Genomic DNA, 14,594 nt, shown 5'->3' on the forward strand with positions numbered 1-14,594 from the left:
GTTAATATGTTTTTATTGTTCAATAGGTGGACAACATTAAACCATGAAGCTAAGAGCTTTTCCCTGCTTCTAAGTGTTCCCGGAATTTTATAGCTTGAGTTTTATAGCTTGGGTGTATAGAAGTATTCACTCTTTTAAGGCAGTTTTGTATTAAATGTTAGGCTATTTATTTTCTTGGTTTCTAAGTGTTGTTCCTCGAGATGTTTTTGGCAGAGAACATTGCCAATGCATCTGTTGAAGGCTTTAAAACCTCACTACTTAAGGCCACAAGCTGGCTCTTGGATCAGAGGATGTAGCCCTCAAATATATTTTTGAGCTAGTTGCCCAATGTCACTTCAATAGTAACTCTATCTTTTATGCTTTAAATGCCAAATTTCGGTGGTGATTAAAAAGATTGAGAAGAAACAAAACTACAAACTGAATACATGAAATTACAATCAGATTTCTAGACCATGGCTTTTCCATTGGGCACATTTATTGTACATTGTAGAATCATAAGGTTAATTTGGATGAAAGAAACAGAAGAGTTAGAAGATAAAAAAATACCGTCAAGGACCAGAAAGGGTGGCCGTTCTTGGCACTCAAAGAAAACAGAAATGTCCTAAATGCTAACAAGGATGGAGACATTTAGCATTAGCTGATATGATAAGTATTTGCAAATAAATTCAACAGTTCTAATTTGTTCATGGGACCTTAAAGTATGCTTTAGGACCATGCAATATATGCAAAGGAATTCATCTCACCAAATAACATTTTTAATTTATGCCAATATATCTTCGCAAATATAGTGCGAAAAGCTCTGAAATTTGGACCCAAGGTTCAGTGCAATTTCATCTCAAATGGGTTTTTTTTCGCTTCTGAAACGTCGCAGAAAAAAAGTTATAGCGAAAATGCCACGATGACCTATTTGGAGCAGCGAAACCCTAGAATCCAAAGCTTTGATACCAAATGTTATGAAACCAGCTCACGAAAAGGTAGAAAAGATATATCAACGCCTTAGAATTCAACCTCTTTGAGGGGGCAACCTCCTTCGCATTACATAAATGAACAATTCTTCGATGATTCAAATGACAAAACCTCCTTTCTATATATAGGAGTCTAAGGAGTCACAATATAACCCAGCCGACCTAACAATAATAATATAAAAGCACAAAAATAATAATAGAGGGATTCTATGGGGCACAGTAATAACAATATGGGGACAATAGGGGCACCACAATATTAATAAGGGATATAACTACAATAGTAATGGGGTAATCACTAGTATTATAGGGACCTAACAGAAAAGAAGACCCAATTGGCCACAATGGAAACCCTCTCCATGGAGGCACTTCAATGAAGTCTGCCACCCAAATCCTATGTACTTTTCCTCAAAGACCAATAGATGCAGTTACAGAATAAGACATTACCACAACATGGGACCATGCCATTGTAGGACTATAAGAAGTTCATTGAGTTGTGTGATAAGAGTAGCCCTGAAGACAGAGCCAAATTAGCTGAATTCTACCTACACAACCTCACCTTAACTGACATGAATGTTTGGGATCCCAATTCCAAGTTGGGAGACTTGTAACTAATGGATCTTGCATCTTGGATGAGTCATGAGGAGGCCAGGGCTAAGGAGGTGAAGAGAGTATTGATAAAAGAAGAAAGAGAACCCCTCTACATCAAGGTAGAGCAGATAAATTCCATGGCTGTGATCAGTAATCACAACATCATTTCCAATGATGCTAAGCTGGCACCTAGATACCTTGCCACCCAAGAGAAGGCCATCTCCCATTTTGAGGACACTCTAAGACTGTTGGGGGCAGAGAGCCAACAAGCATGTCAGAGAAGATGGAATACCCTACCACACAGTCTTCAGATCAGGGAGTATCACTCTCCTGAGAGATTGAGAAATGCATTGGATAGAACACCCCTATACAAGAAGGTAATGCAAATATTGAAGATCAACTGGATTGGACTTAAACTCAGTCCACCTTTGCTATTGGGTTTACAGGAGGGAAGGAAGGAAGAAGAGGAAAGGAAGCAATGGGAAGAAATAGAGAAGAATGCAGGCTTCTATCCTCAGGAAGAGACACCATCTACAGAAGCTTGGGATGTCAGAGAGGCCACTAGGGCCATGAAGGACATGGACATAGATGACTAGGTTTCTCAGAGGATGAGCAAAAATTTCAGTAGGGGGTGATGATGAGGCTCATCAATAGGTATATTATATGGGTAAAAATTCCATCTTCCAGCTTATTAAATTATATTTTTCTCACATTTATCTACAAATTTTGTTATATTATGCTTAGTGTGAGGAGTAAAGATGTGTTACTATGTCATGTGGCCTAATGTGTGTTAAATGTAGGAATTGGAGCACTTTTGAGATGATTTGAGTGTAGGAACTCAGAGGAGACAAGCAAGAGATATTATAGGAGGTGGTCAACCTCTCTAATTCCTCAAATTAGTCGAAGATACCCCACTCTATCTCATCAATTCGGTGTCATTGGAAGCCAAGCAGGCTGAGTTCATTGGCAGTCGAGCCAATGCAAGTCAAGGAAGAGTTAGATCCACCTATTCTTGAGTTAGGGAGGAAAATATCCCTATTTTCTAGGGAGTTGTTGGTATCTCCATTTTTGTATAACTAAACCAGCTAAGAGACTCATTAGGATTCAAAGTTTTATTATAGCCAAGAGGCCATTAAGCTGAAGCACATTTGATTGTTATCGTTATGATGTATTTGCTATTTTTTTAATGATAACGGAAGTTCTATTTTGATCCAACACTGAGTTGACTTAGAGGGTTGAAGCTCTTGGGTTAGGGCCCAACCATAGTAGCAGAAGTTCCTCTCCTATATCTATATTCTTAGGCTAGAATATTTATTAGTTGCTACAGTTTATTCATGTATTTTAGCTTAAAAGATTGATTAAGTTTTTGGTCTATTCATGCTTCCATTAGCTTAAAGGGTAAATTAGTTGCTGCAGTGAAATAGAGTAGAATACATCAAAAATATTGTGACAGTGACCCCTATCTCATCTCCCTCATGGGATCATGATTAGAGGACCCCACTCTCACAGCCCAAAAACAAAGTTTGATTTCTTGTCAATTGCATCAATCAAGTTGTAGCATTAGTTAGATAGTTGTTTATGATTTCTTGGAAAGAGTTACACTTGTTATTTTTCTTCTCCTATTTGCTATAGCTTAGAATATATTTCAGCTCATCATTCAAGTTCTTAGTAGTAATTAGATTATTTTTTCCAAATTCAATTCATCTTTTCCATATTGACAAAAAACAATTTTCAAATGAAAAGTAATAAATGTAGGTGTTATGCCATGATTGTTGATCTGCAGGCAAGGATCCTTTCCACCAACTCCATTTAGGTCCTTTCCCCCTTCTATTGATGCATGTCAACCCATGTTCCAAACCTCTATTTCCATGTCACTGTGAGCAAGTTATCTTAGCCAAACTCAACCTTCTTGAAGTACTGGGCTTGGACAACGGTGAAGATCACCTTCCCCACATTGTCCCTAGTTTTCATACACCCTTCCAACACTTCATATCACCATTCTTGCTCTCCAAAAGCTCTCAGCCAACTTCCTATAGCATTTCAGGATAACTTGTAGCAGTATAGGACATCCTGTCACAACATCCTATAGCTCACTTGTAGCAGCCTGTTTTGACCCTTTTTTGACCTGAAATGATAACTTAGCCTAGTTTAGGAGTAGTTCCACCCCTTAGCTTGGACTCCATGACCATAAGTGCCACCTAGACCAATTTTTCACTCCTTTTCCTTCCTACAAGATCAGATAGCATTAGTTCTTTGATTTCTAAATCTAGCAATTAGAACTTTATTTACTTTGCAAGTGTGAATTAGATAGTCAATGCATGCATTCTTGAATTATGAAATGGTAGAATAATCTTTTGTTTTCAAGCAACCCTGATAGCTAGATGATTGAATGGAAGTTAGCATAGTTTCCTTTCTGCAAAGAAACATAAGATTGGTGTCATTTCCTAGCATTTACAAGTTGTCGTCTTTAATGTTTTGAGTGTAAAAGGATTTATTTTCTCTGAACTAGGACTAAAATTCACATTCTTCTTTCAGTAGTTAGACTCCTTTCAGTTCAGTAGAGGAATGGTCTGGAACCTTAAAGATCAAGTGACCCAGTTGAGGGTGGCATGAGTAGAATAACACATAATATAGTGTGTAAACAACATTGTGACTTTGAAGTTTGTACGAAACCTTAAGTTGATAAAGTAAAGTTGGTAGCCTTGAGAGTTGCATCACTCTTGTTGCAATACTAGGGCTCTGTTAACACTCAGGTTGTTCCCTTTGACTCCCAAGGGAATACGGCCGAGGTAACCACTAACCAATCTTTGGGTCACAGGTTCTAGCCTACCTATGACCAAAGAGGGCTCTCTCTTTATGATTTAACTTTGTTTGTATACTATTTTAGGCTAGTTATGATGCTCAAGGTTTTGTTTTGAATTTTGCTGGGTGATGATTTCAGTCAAGATAGATATATGTTTATCAGGGTGTTCTAGGCCATTGGGCATGGAGTCAGTGATGTTTAATTGCTTGATATGTCTGCGTTGATACAACAGTGATGCTACAGAGCCAGATAAGTGTCTAAGGAACAATTTTTTAAAATCTGTAATTGGGTGTGATGTAATCAGGGCATGAAAGGCAATTAAGGATCTTTCAGTAAGCTGATATGGAGAACAGTGAGAATATTATTTAGGAGCACTGAAGAATTCCTATATAACATTCATATTTATATAATTGATGCAAACATGAGCAATTAAGAATTCATGTTTATGATTAATTCTGAAGAAAACATTTTCAACAACAGAGATCGAATACAGGGTGTAATTAAAACATATCCTGTACTATTCTTTTTCCCTATTATTTAGATTGGTGAAATATGCATATGATTCAAACAAACATAAGAAGATAAAACATAGATGGAGAAAACTTATTGTTCCATTAGACAGCACAGGAATTCTGCAACAGCACGCAGAGCATCATTGAGACATCTAGCATTCAAGAAACGCTGAGCTTTCCAGCCTTTTGTATTAGATCATATGAAAAACATACAATATATTGCCTCAGAGTAAAAATCACCAACCCCTAATACGTTGCCAGGGGAGGTATATATACAAAATTTACATCAGAAAATATCTAGCTAGTGAGTTAATGGCTCATTAATACTGTGCCAACTCCTGGAGCGTTGTAGCTGAGAAAATAAATGCTGTAGTAACTTCTAAGTGTATTAGCTGTCCAAAATGGTCAGAGAATGTTGACTTTGTGACCGATGGAGTCGGCTGAAGCCGTGCTGCCCAAAATTTGTGCATTTCCTATGTTTTGGCTTGCTGTCACTGTCTTCATGCTGAGTCACCCTTTTCGGCTGCCTTGTATGCTGCCCAGATTCTGCTTTTTGCCTTTGGCTGAGTTGAAGCTGACTAGGATTGATCAATTGAAATTACTGAGGCAAAATTTGCAGCATTGCCTGCCACCAATCCTCTTTGGGCAGCTGGTGTCTTCGAATTTTCACCAAGGTTTCATCTGCCTCTGTATATCTATAAAAATTTGGAGGAACTTCAAATAAGTGATTGATCTCATGTTCAATGAAAAATAGATTTTCAAGTTTGTCATAGAGGCCCTGCCCTGTTGGAGGCCCTGTTTCCTTAGAAGTACTGGCAGATGCAGTGATTTGATTTTCAATAAAAATTTTCATCCTGGTAGCATATTGCTCACGGGGGAGCAGTCTTCCTGTGCTAGTTAGTAGGCTGGGCAATCCCTTTTCTTGCAGTGTTCCCATTTTGAGCTTGTACTCATCCACCTCAGCCTGCATTTCATGACATTTTCTTTCTACAGTTTGTGCAAAATTTCTGAGGGTGAGCACTTTTTTAGCTGTAAGGACAGCATCTGTTCTGTTAATGATGTTCAGGGCTGCCAACTCCTCCTTAGTCTGATTGTTGAGAAAATTTATCATTCTGTTGGCCTGCTCAGGCCTGTTCCCTAGTACTGTTCTGGATTTCTGGATCTCAATTTGTGCTTGGCCAATCAATTCCATTTGTTCATGCACTGTCTTGATTGACTTCCATTGTCTAGTAAGGGAGAGGTCAATCCGGGCCCACAAAATTCTCTTTATTTCTGCCAGAGCATTTTCAAGTTTGAGCTCCTTTTCTAAGGCCTTTATTTTGTCTTTGAGGGCCTTAATTTCTCTAGACTGCTCTGCTACAGTCATCTTTGATTTGTCATATTTGGCCTCTAGTTCTGCTAATTTTTCCTTGGCCTGCTTGATCTCGGTTGCCTGAAGTTCCAGCTCTTTGATAGCCTTTGTCAAATCATCCATGTTTAAGCTGGACTCAGGAGCTGTTGTTGTTGCTGCTGCTGCTTCTGTTGTTGCTGTAGTAGTTGCAGGGGCTACTGTTGCCTCTGTAGTGGTGGCAGTGGTTGAGGTAGTTGGAGGAGGTTGGGAGGTAGATTCTCCCTGTTTGTCTTGCAGTGCCCCTTCTAGTTCCTTCTCCAGATCAATAACTCTTTGATTCAGCTGCATTATAAGATTGAACTGATCTTCAGACTCTTTTTCCTTTTGCAATTCTGCTGTTTGGGGGTGCTCAGTGGGAAGCAGTTTCAGCCTTTTCTTCAATGCAGCAATATCATCATCCTTCTTTTTCATGAGGGCCCTCACACCCTTTGGGTCCTTAGGATCATGTCCTAGGTCCACGATGATGTCCTCTAGTGTTTTAATCCTGTTGTCCTTGGCCGTGGAGGACATTCTCTCGAAATCCAACTGAATGTTGGTATTATTCAGTGATTCTTTCAATTCATGGGCCATTGTGGCCCTGTCTACCAAGGTGGCATAGACCATATCTCCCGTTTGTTTGTGCAGCTCTATCTGGTCCATGGGGTGAATGTCCTTTGCCATGACTTCCACCTTTGTTTTTATAAAATCTGCAGCTGAATGAGGCTGTGGCACCTTGGGTTTGAAGTGGCTGAGGATCATCTTCTCCTCTTGTATGTCATACACTGACATCAACCTCTCTTGCTTGGTTGGTGTTGCTTTGAGGAATTGTTTGTATACTTCTATTCTCAACAGCTCATTCTGTGCTTTTATCTCTTTGAAGGAAGCCTTGGTGCTTGAAGGCTTCTTGCTCTGCTGAGTGGAGGAGGACACCTCCATGCCAAGCTGTAATCCCTGCTCTTGCTGAAAAGAGCTTGTAGCCGTTTGCTGGCTGTCTCCTCCCTCCTTCCTTGGAATATCAAGAACTTCTTCACTTATTTCTTCTATGACTGGGGGGTCAATCTTTTGCCGCTTGGCCTCAGGTTGCTGGGAGGATCCACTAGCAGGAGTGGACTCTTCTCTATCCCTTTTCTTGCCCCTCTCCTCATGTGCAGGGGTCTGCAATGCAGGCACTATTGGTGGTTCTGTTTGTGGTGGAGGGGTTTGCTCTTGTTGCTGCCCAATTGAGGAGGCAGGCTTTTCTTTCACTATCTCTTCTTCAGCACCCATTATTCCTTTGCCCTTGTCTGTGCCTGATGCTGCTGTAGATGGCGCCTGGGTGGCTGGTGCAGTTGTAGTAGTTGAGGTCCCTTCTCCAATCGGATGCGGCTGCTTGAAAACTACCTGCTGCACAGAATCTAAGTCAAGAGTTTTTTCCAAATCCTTGACATTTCTTTGCATTATTTCTTCTTCAGTTAGTTTCTCAAATAATGTGTCTTGCAACCATTCTTGCTGATTGGCATACTGCTCAATATGTGGAAATTTACAGTGCTCATAGCCTCGCAGCCTGTACTTGACCCTTCTAGCACAGATGAAGCCTTCGGGGTCATAAGGGACCCATCGGAAGCTTTTTGATAGCTTGTATTTATCTTTGAGGATTTGCTCAGCCTCTTGCCATCCCTCTTTTTTGTTCATGATAAAGGGGCCCAGGTGGTGTTTAAACTTGAGGTGGGCTTTCTTCTTAGCACTATGAAAGTGGGTGAGGTCAGAGTGAATAAGCTGCCTATAGTACTCCAAGGCAAACAGTCTCATTGGTACATATTTTGGGAGCCTATATGGACAGAGCTCACAGCCATAAATTCTGATGACTGTATGATCTTGGTATAGGTACCAATCACCTATTTTATAATTTTTGGACAGCTGCAGAGTTTTCTGGATTTCAAATGACACTCTGGGAGGAGGGGACCTCATCAATAAGCAAGAGACCAGGTAGACAAATTGATCAATAAATTCACAGTATGAATATGGTGAATCATGGACTTGGTGGAAAACTGATGACCAGAAGATGACAGACCTTCTTTCTCCCTTAGAATCTAGCTTCTTGATAGGGCATTGAAAGGCCTCGGATTGATAATACATGAACAAGTGGTAGATGTATGATGAATATTTGAATATGCCCTCCCTGTCCACTTTGAAGAGTTGGTCATGTATTTTGTTGGCTATAAATTTAGCAAAGTTATACTTGTAGGCAGGAGGTTGGCCTGGGCTGTAGGCAGCTAATAACACCAGCACTGTCTCATCAACGAATTCACTGGTTTTATAGCCCAATACATAAGAAATCATGTCAACCAGAAGTTGGCCCACATCAGTAAAATGGACATGCAAGAAAGGAGGTGGCCCTGTGGGCTGGCGGTCAGCTCTCATAAATGTCTTGGTGATCTTCTGAATGTCAGCAGTGGAAAGCTTGGCACCTGTAACCAGTAGATAGTTCATGGAGAAGGGAAACAGCAGCTGAGTTTGTTTGAAGTTGAGCATCTGGTTGATGGATTCAGCATTGATGTGGAAGAGTATGCTCCCAGATGGAGACTTGACAGCTCTGTGATTTGGATCATAATTCTCAGCACATAAGCGGATGATTTCTGGAAAAATGTTAACAGATGGGAGAAAGTAATGAGGCAGATTGGATTCCCATATCCCATATGTGTCATTGTTGCTCAAATAGCTGTCCCTCAATTCCCGGAAGGTCTGCAAATGGTTCCTGTCACCCACAAGGTCTTGGATGAGGTAATCTCTGTTAGCAAGAGGCAGGGCCTCAAGTTCTTTGTTAGGTGGATTCATGGGGGCAACACTGAGAGCTGTGGGTGCAGGTGTAGCCATTGTATAGTCCTCAAGTGTTATCTTTGAAATGCAGTTTCTGAATGCAACAATGTAAATGTAATAGCTTATAAATCTTTTCAGAAGTCAGGTGGCAGACTGAATGTAGGTGATGCCAGATATATCTTCAAAGAGGAGTAGGTAGACTAAGCAGACTTGCCTCTGTTCTGCTCTGGTAAATTCACAAAGATTGTGAATAATGAGGATAAATTGCAGAGGGAGGGCAGGACTAAAAGTTGATAAAATGCAGTTCTTGAAGTATGTACTCGGCAAAAGGGAACAATGCCGGGCAGTTTGGAGGATAAATTGCAAATTAAGGTCGATAACGATTGTTTTAACAGTGACCTTTGAACAAGGGGACAATGTAGGTTGTTTTGGTCCAGCATTAACTGAATGACAGTCTTTAATTTAGGATTTACCAGGTATTTAGTGGAGAATTTTGCAGAAAAATGGCAAGAACACGGGCAAATGGGAAATTTCGGCAAATACCTGGACAATTAACGCCGAGATGCTGCCGGGTTGAGCAATGGATGAAGAACACAGCTGAATTGGTGAGTGGCGGCGTCTGAAGCTTCAAATTCGCGGCTTGGAGGCAATTTTTTGGAGTGAAGGAGTAAACGGCTCTGTCTTCTTTCTGGTGAAAATGACATAAAACGGCTCAATTGTGCGTTTATAACGACAAATTTGGCATATTTGGGATTTTGGCGCTTTTGCGCGATGACGTCAGCATGATGTCATCGGCGGGCCCGGGTACGGATGATGACGTGGGTGCTGAGCTGGAGGCCAGCGTGGCGAGACACGGTGGAGGGACGTGGGGGCGGCAAGATGGTGTGGAGGGTGACGCGGCGAGGTGGCGGGCGCTCGGGGTATGACGTCATGGCGAAGTGGGATCGACGTGACAGGGGAGGCGGGTCCGGAAGGGCGGTTTCCAGTTTCCCCGCACCGCTGTTGGGGAAAGGCAGTAATGGGGAGGGGGGCTCCGAACAACCTCGGGGGCTGCCACGTGTCCAGCGTACGGGAGCAAAACCACCTACTCCCTGGATGCTAAAGCGCGGCAGGTTGAAATCTGAAAATGACCGCCCACCTTCGGATCGGGGGCAGCAGGAGATCGACGGCTGGCGGGCACCCCGACCCAGCATGCAAGTTTGGGTGGGGACCCGCCAGCTAATTAAATAATCATTTAAATTCTTTGGGTTTAGAACTTTGGTTACGGGGATTTTAATAGATTTCAGAGGTATATGGGTTAAAATGTCAGGGTTTGATCAGACAGTTAACCTTAGGTTTGGGCGGGGGGAAAGGGTTTGCATATGTATTTTTCGGAAAATGGGGTATGAGAGGGTTTAGTGTGGGCTATTAGCCTAACCAAGGGTTAGAGTAATTCCCAAGCAAGGGTTGAGTATAGTCCCTGATGGACTAATGTCTCCCATATAAGTGCTAATTAGCTATAATGCTAAAGGGGGGGATATTTATACATTTTTTGGGTTGTTTGCATACAATGCTATAATAGTAGGGGGAGGGGTAGCACTTAGGGATTTATATAGTAAAATTAGAAATTAATATGAATTGGGGATATGAGAGAGGGGTAAAGAGCTAAGTTTAATGAGTAAACTTAGTTTTAGAAGCAGATGGGAATGAAGAAAGATTTTACACAAGAAATGTGGCTTCTCTTCAAAGAGAGAAGTCTCTTCTGACATGAAACTTTTACAAATGAGAAATGTAAGGAGGACTGATCAGGCAGGTCCTGCAGTGCTCAAGGGGATGTTAGTAAGAGACTTTTGAAGGGGATGAGGGAAGTTAGTGATGGTTTGGTAGTTTTGCCAAATAGGGCATTGCTCTTGTCTTTCTCCTGCTGGTGACATCATATGTGATTTTTCTCATGTCATATGCTTAGATCTTGTATTCTGCAACCTTCAACTGCCTACCCTGCCTAATATGCCTAACATTTTTTCTTCCTTTGGATGGGTGCACTTAGCCTTGCAAACCCTGATAATTCTCTTTTCTTTTTGCTGTCCTCCTATCTAAGTCTGCCCTTATAACTTCCAAGGGCCCAGATTAAGCAGTTGGGCTCCTTCCTTTCTCTATCCACCTAGTCATCTGTCAAGCTTAAACTGTTTGAGCAGGTACTTCCTTTCTAGTCTACAACATGCAATTTAAAACATGGTGAGGCCCAGCTTGAGCTGTTGGACCACCCATCAAAGTAGCAGTGGCATTTTGGATTAGCCACTTTCATGGTCTTTATTTGGGGTTCATTTCATTTATTTTTTCTTTGACCAATTCATTTTCTTGCCTTTTGATTTTTCTTTTAAGGCATACCCTCTTTACATTTTTTAACTGTCTGCTTCTTTCACAAAAATGGAACCTTAGTAGCATGGAAGGTGAACATTTTTGGCACTTCCACTGTCAATCATGAGAGATGAAAACCTATTGGTATAGGAGGCTAACAGTGGCTCCACTCGAGGATGGCTTTTCCATATGAAAAGCCAAGAACAGCAGGTCAGATTTCCTGAGTTCTGTATTCTTGCTGCAGTCTGAATTTTTCTGTTGTTAGAGACTATTGACCAGGATCTTAGATACTTACAGGCAATATCCACTGAGCTGATTTGCTGTGAATTTGCAGATCTGTTTTTTATCTGTTTCTGATTTTTTTTTTTTTTATCACCTTGATAGTTCCTCTGTGTTCTTCCTTGCTTTCTAATGCCAGGATCAAACATATTCCAAAAAGGAAAATAGTGCAGCACCCTAGTCTTTCTCAAAATCTGCTCCACTTGGTGCTTTATTTATCTGCTGTAACTGAAAATAATTTGAAAATACAAATATTTATGTACAATATATGCCTGTTCAGTGTTTGATCAAAGGGAGTCAAAATAATGCTTGAGCATTCTCCCATTGACTGGGCCTTCCTCAGTGTTTGAGCCATCCAAACTTCTTAGAAAATAGGTGTTGTTACCTTGTATAGCACAGATGACATAAGGTCCCTTCCATAAGAAATCAAACTTACCATGTTTCCCTTTGTCCTCCCTCCTGGAATCCCATCTTAGCACTTTGTTTCCTATAAAGAAATCTTCAGCTTTGGTTCTTTTATCAAATATTCTTTTGAGCTTTTCTTGTAGAACTTGGGTTCTTTGATAGACTTCCTCTCTTGTTTGCTGTAAGTGAATTGTTTGATTAATTCTTCTTTGAATATCATTGGGCTCAGCTTGTATTTCTTGCAGCAACTTGATCACAGGGATTCCTAGAGATGAGGGAAACTTTGCTTCTAGCCCATAAACCAGTTCATATGGACTTATACCAATTGATCTCTTGGTGGTTAGTCTGTCTGCCCACAATGCATTGATCAATTTCTTATGCCAATTCTTTTTGTTTTCTTCCAAAACTTTCTTAATGATGTTGATGAGACTTTTATTGGAAGACTCAGCTAGGCCATTACCTTGAGGATAGTAGGCAGTGGAATGACCTAGGGTCATGTGATACTTGTGACAAAAGTTGATCATTTTTTTGGATTTGAAAGGAGCAGCATTGTCTGTAATGATTTTATCTGGACAGCCAAACCTGGACAAGATGTTGGTTTCTAGGAATTGTATAATAATGGAGTCATTGGCTTGCCTACAAGGGATGGCTTCTATCCATTTAGTAAAATAGTCTGTGGCAGTGAGAATCCACCTGTGCTGGCCAGAGGATGGAGGGTGAATTTCACCAATAAAGTCTAAACCCCATTGCTGGAATGGTCTCTCAGTTGAAACTGGTTTAAGTGGTAAAGGCAATAGCTTTCTCTTGCCCTCAAAAATTTGGCATTTGTGACAAGACATTACAAATTTCTTTACATCAGCAAACAAGGAGGGCCAATAAAATCCAGCCCTTAGGATTTTATCAGCTGTGGACTTCCAGTATAAGTGTCCTCCACAATCACCTGCATGAAATTCCTTGAGGACATTGTCAGTTTCCTCTAATGTTAGGCAATTAAGTAAGATTCCTTCATGATTTCTCCAAAATAAAACACTGTCAATAATACAAAACCTTGATGCTTTCATTTTCAAGAATCTTTTCTTGGTTCTGGACAACCCTGGAGGAGCTTGCAGGTTTAATAATACAAAACATATATCAGCATACCATGGAGATTGTATAAAGGCTTGGTTGATCTATGGAGTCGCCATCTCCTGTTCGTCGTCCAGTTCATTAATGTCAAGGGCTTGAAAATTGGTTTCAGTCATTAGTTTGACTAGGCCTTGTCCTTTTATCAGTTTGGTAGGTTTGATCTCAATGTCATATTCTAAGATATTGGCAATCCACTTGCCCCTCTTGCCTTCAATTCCTTCTTGGGTTAGAATGTCTTTGACCACTGCATTAGGAACATAGGCAATTATATGAGAGTACAGGATATAGATTCTGAAGTCCTTGATGGCTTTTACTAATGCATAGGCTTGTTTTTCCATGATCTGATATTTCAAGGGGGCATCCCTAAGGGCTCTGCTAAAAAATGCAATGGGTTTTTCACAGCCCTGGTCATCTTTTTGTAGCAGAACAGCAGCAATTGTATGTTCAGATGCAAAAGAAAAAATAATAAAATCTTGATCAAATCTAGGGCTTGTTAGGACTGGTGTATTTGTCAATGCCCTTTTGATATCCTCAAAGGCTTGTCTAGCTTCCATGGTCCATTTGACCTTGGAATCCTTTTTTAGCATATTGTTTAACAGTCTTATGAGTTCAGCCAAATTGGGAATGAATCTCCTCAAGAAGTTGATTTTTCCTAAAAAGCTTTGTAGCTCTTTGATGTTTCTTGGATGTGGTACTTGTAGGATAGCTTGAATTCTGTCGGGATCAATCCTAATACCATCTTTTGAGATTATATGCCCCAGGAGTTTACCTTCCTCCAGCCCAAACAGTGATTTCTTTGGGTTCAAAGATATGCCATATTTTCTACAAATTGTGAAAACTTGCCTCAAGTGTTCTAAGTGTTCTTGATCTGATTTTGAAAAGGCTGTAAGATCATCAAGATAGACAACTAGGAAATCATGGAGTTCTTTGGTGAAGGCAATATCCATTGCTCTTTGGAATGTGGCCCCTGCATTTTTAAGCCCAAAAGGCATTTTGACATATTTGAATGTTCCCCAAGGTGTTGTGAAGGCAGTTTTGTCTTGATCATCCGGGTGCACTAGAATCTGATTGAATCCTGAGAAACCATCTAGTAAGGAGATTCTAGAGGCTCCCACTACCCTTTGCAAGATATGATCCATTTTTGGTAAGGGGTAATGGTCTTTGAGAGAGACTTTGTTCAAATTTCTTAGGTCAACACACAGTCTGATTTCCCCTGTCTTTTTCCTAGTAGGCACTAGGTTTGAAATCCACTCTGAGAATCTGATTGGAGCAATGATCCCTGCTTCATACATACGTTTAACCTCTTTTTCAATGAGGGGGAGGAGGACCGGATTGACTCTCCTAAGCTTCTGTTTGAAAGGCTTTTGGTTTTCTTTTAAGGGTATAGTGTGCTGGATAACTGATGTATCATAAGA

General features: G+C 40.7%; 1 pseudogene; it reads left to right on the forward strand.

Annotated features, from left to right (window-relative positions):
- Positions 1-1,576: 1,576 nt before the first annotated feature.
- Positions 1,577-14,594, forward strand: part of LOC149193002 (DNA polymerase delta catalytic subunit-like) — an 85,194-nt pseudogene continuing 72,176 nt past the window's right edge.

Source organism: Pinus tabuliformis, chromosome 2_2, assembly GCF_031772625.1.
Source record: "Pinus tabuliformis cultivar Carrire ecotype Pingquan chromosome 2_2, CPIR1, whole genome shotgun sequence".
Lineage (NCBI taxonomy): Eukaryota > Viridiplantae > Streptophyta > Pinopsida > Pinales > Pinaceae > Pinus > Pinus tabuliformis.